A 4322-nucleotide genomic window follows, 5' to 3' on the forward strand; every position below is an offset into this window, starting at 1 on the left:
TTAGAGGTAGGTGCCTCATTTGGGATTCCATAGTCTGCGACTCCTTTGCTCCCTAACACATCCTGGATGCTGCAGTTAAGGGGAGGGTCACCACTTCTGTAGCCGAATGGAAGAAAACCTTGAAGTATCGGGACCTGACAGTGAACTATCTCTTCCAACCTGTGGCATTTGAGACGTTCGGAGGGGCTGGGCTACTAACTGCCAACGGTTAACGTTGTCTTGTCAACGTTGGCAGCTCGCCTCACCGAGGCGTCAGGTGATGCCCGTGAGGGCGCTTGGCTTTCCCAACGCCTTAGCCTCGCCATCACCCGTAGTAATGCTGCGAGCGGGCTGGCTTGCTTCAGTAGGTTCCGTTAAACCTTGTCGTGTGCGACTAGTTGCTGTGACGAAAAAAATTGGTAAATTTTTACAATCACCAAAAACCAAAAAATTCCCCACAATACAGTTTTAACAGAAAAATTTGGAAGAATTAGATGAAAGTTCTCCGGTAATTTTCTTTCATGTAAATAAATGTTTACGTTAATTAAAAACAAAAAAATCATATTGACATCAAAGTATATCGACTTGTGTGATATAATGTCTAAAGTCAGACCCCCGCGTCCTGTATGTCTTTACAACCTGATCATCTTCTGCTATTTGATACGTAAGTGCCAGAGAGAGCCTAAGAGTTATGGTGGCCATACTCACCAAAATGCTTGAACAATGGAGCTGAATCTTCACCAACGGATGCAGTTTAATGTCTTATCCAGGGCATCATAGTTATTAGATGGTCAAAAGACACGAAGCAATGAACAAGCTTCTAGGTAGTTTCTCGGTTTACTAGAAATAGTAGTTACTGTCTCTTGAGCCACATCATAATAGTTGAAAGAAATGACATCAGAAAATATAGTTTAACAAAATTATGGGATGGTCACGAGTGGAATGTATTTAATTATAGGTCTGCTCAATCAGAAATGACTTGTGGCTAAACAACCACAGCAAAATGACATATTTCGTTTGTGTGGGAGAATATTCGTTGTTAGAAAACTCATTCTTTATCTTTTATATTTTACTTGTTTCAGACCTTGCTAGGGCATTACCTTAAAGAGCATAGACGAATAAATCGACCCCAGTACCTGTTTTTTAAAGTATGGTACTTATTCTAATCGCCTCATTTGCCTAACGGCGTAGTTATGCAGACGTAAACAAACCAGCGCCGGTTGTGAAGCGGTGGAAGGATCAAACACAAATACATAGACACACGTACAACGCATATATACGACAGGTTTCCACATATTTTTCGTTTACCAAATTCAATTTCAAGACGTTGATTGGCTCGGGGCTATAGTAGAAGGCACTTGCCCAAAACCACATGGTTGCAAAGTGACTTATAATCAATAAAATTACTGGATAACAAGAAATTAATGGTGCAGTTAGAAGACCCAGTTGCTACGTATGTGGTAGTTGTAGTGGATTCGATCCACAATAGCCAAATTTCACGTAACAGTTCAACAGAACTTTTCTCATGGTGGAACAATGGTTTTTCTGTGACAGTAGTTTTACATTTACCAGATTGCCTTAGCTAGGCTGAAATAATATCTTCACCACTTGATCCTTCTAACCTCAAAAGCTAGAATTAAGATAACAAGTACCACCAACAAACCATTGTTCTCAACGACATGCCTATCCTTCTGGATAGTTATAAAAGCAAGAACCCCCAAGCAAAAATCAGTTAGTCACTTGCTAACAACTCAGTTAGTGACAACTCGAGTAAGAGAGACCGATGATCAATTAGGGAAACGGACCACTAGAATCATGGCCACAAGCAGGCAACCGCTAAAGACAAACGGCCAGAAAAAAAAGAAAGTTTATAGTCGGCGACTATGCGAGCCAACGTCCCACACTCTCTCAGTTTTACTAACTGACTTTCTCTTCTCTGCACATTACCATATCTCTCTCTATGGTTTACTACTACAATAAGAACATACAGGCCGAAATTAACTTTTTTACTTCGCATGCTCTAGGATTTTATCACCTGCCCGTCGAGGCAAGGTATATTCAATATAACGGTAAATAAATATTTCCTTAAAACTTCATGCATTGTTCATCTTTCATCCTTACATAATGAAGAATCTCAACCATCTACAAATATCAACCGTTTCATAGTAAAGGCGACTTGGAATTATTCTTTCCAAAAGATGAAGGTAAATGAAAAGAAAAAGGAGAGTGACAGACAGCATTAAAAGCAGTGCTCTACGTTTAATGTGGCCACACGTATGGATGATAAATGAAAAATGGTTTGATGCGTGGAAGCCATGGTCTTCTCCTGTGCGTTGCCTCCTATCTGCTACTGGTGTGTGATGAGAGAGACTAGATCACTTCTTTACTGTCCGACGTCTTGGCGAGAAAAGAGAAAGAGATGAGTCTCTGAACCTTAATGTTGCTTATGCCCTCTATTGGCCAGCGTGTTTAAACCTGCTGTCAAGCGAGGTAACTGCACCTACATATTCATTAAATAAATAGCATATGGTCTAAGTCATCATTTGGTCGGGTAGATGATGATAGACATCTGTTGATGCCAGTGAATCTGGATAGAAGAAAAGGTTGTTCTGCCAATTGACTTATTCAGAAGTGATGATATAAGGTGGTACCGGTGCCAGTCAGCCGTCAATGAAATTAAACTGCAAATCGATGGATTTACTTCCGAATCATAGGCACAAGAATATAACAGCCTGAGATATTCGCTAGAATAATCTCTACAACTGCGTTCCTTTGACAAAATGCTTTTCAGTGAAATCTTATGGACTTACTAAAATTGCTTGAGCGTCAGACAAAATTTCCCACAATATTTAATTACAGCTCTCTACTGTCTGGGCTCTAATCCCACCGAGGTTAACTTTGTCTTTCATCCATCTGAGGTCGATAAAACAGTCAAGCGATTGGCTATTCGTAAAATGTATCTTAGAATAATAAAATAGATTAAGAAGATTAAGCAGTGTTTATTAGCGCTATGTTTAATAACGAGTACAGTTAAAGACAATCGGATATATTTAACGGTCTTTATTGGTGTGGTTGGGCACATTAATCCTCTAAATTGACGAGTTTTGTTTACCGTCATTCACTAGCCATAAAAGAAGCTTCAACTTCAGTAATTTTACTGACTTGTTACATATGTAACGCGCAAAAAAATTGTTGTAATGCAAATAAAAGCCTGTCCTGAACTCGCTTGTAAAACGGAATGACCTACTAGTTTGTAGTGAACCCTGGCGGTCACATTCTGGAAGCTTCCGGTTAACGTGGAAGTCGGGGACTTCTGGTTTATCCCTTATATAGAGGAAGGAATTTCTAAATTCGTGCCATTCAGTGCCTGTTGATTCTTCGACATGCATTGGGTCAAGCCGCCAAATACATACCAGCTCGCGCACACATTCGCCTCACTTACTTGGAGATATGTGATTGCAAACGTGCGCGCAAGCTGGTGTGTATGTGGCGGCTTGACCCAATGCATGTCGAAGAATCAACAGGCACTGAATGGCGCGAATTTAGAAATTCCTTCCTTTATATAAGGGATCAACCGGATGTCCCCAACCTCCACGTAAACCGGAAGCTTCCAAAATGTGACCGCCAGGGTTCACTACAAGTTTATAACTGAAGGAAAGTTTTGTATTTATCAGTGTTTATCGGGCAGTGATGTGCTTTTATATGGACATCACAGCATATGTATGTATGTATGTATGTATGTATGTATACAGTATGTGCGCGCGCACGTAGATATATTGTAGTATGGTGTTCTTCAATCAGAAATATGGATGTCACAAGGAATACTAGATTTATTATTAATTACAATTTCAGAGCGGCGAGCTGGCAGAACTGTTAGCATGCCGGGTAAAATCAACTTTGCCTTTCACCCTTTCAGGGTCGTTGAAATCAGTACTAGCTCCTTCAAAACTTCAAGCGTTGTGCTCTATAGTAGATATGATTATTAATTACAATTAAATTTCTGGATCTTTATGATTTGACGGGCAACACTTGTTTTCTTAACGAAACACTTTCAAACTTGGGATACTGGTAGAATGTGTCATATAAAACAACTTCTTCTCTTAACCTTCTTAACAAAAAATTGTACATCGCAAGTTATTTCATGTTAAAGTTGTCGTATTTCTGTAATTTCAACCAATCACTGACGTCTATTCAGCTGAATACAGTTAGTGCTGTTCGGTGTCAAGTGTGTTATTCCCTGTTTAATTATATCATTATTCCCTAGTAAGGGTTTAGGGTTCGGGTTTTAGGGTTAGGGTTTTAGGGTTATGGTTATGAGTTATAGGGTTAGAGTTAAGGTTATG

This window comes from Octopus bimaculoides, chromosome 7, assembly GCF_001194135.2.
Source record: "Octopus bimaculoides isolate UCB-OBI-ISO-001 chromosome 7, ASM119413v2, whole genome shotgun sequence".
NCBI classification, from domain to species: Eukaryota; Metazoa; Mollusca; class Cephalopoda; order Octopoda; family Octopodidae; genus Octopus; species Octopus bimaculoides.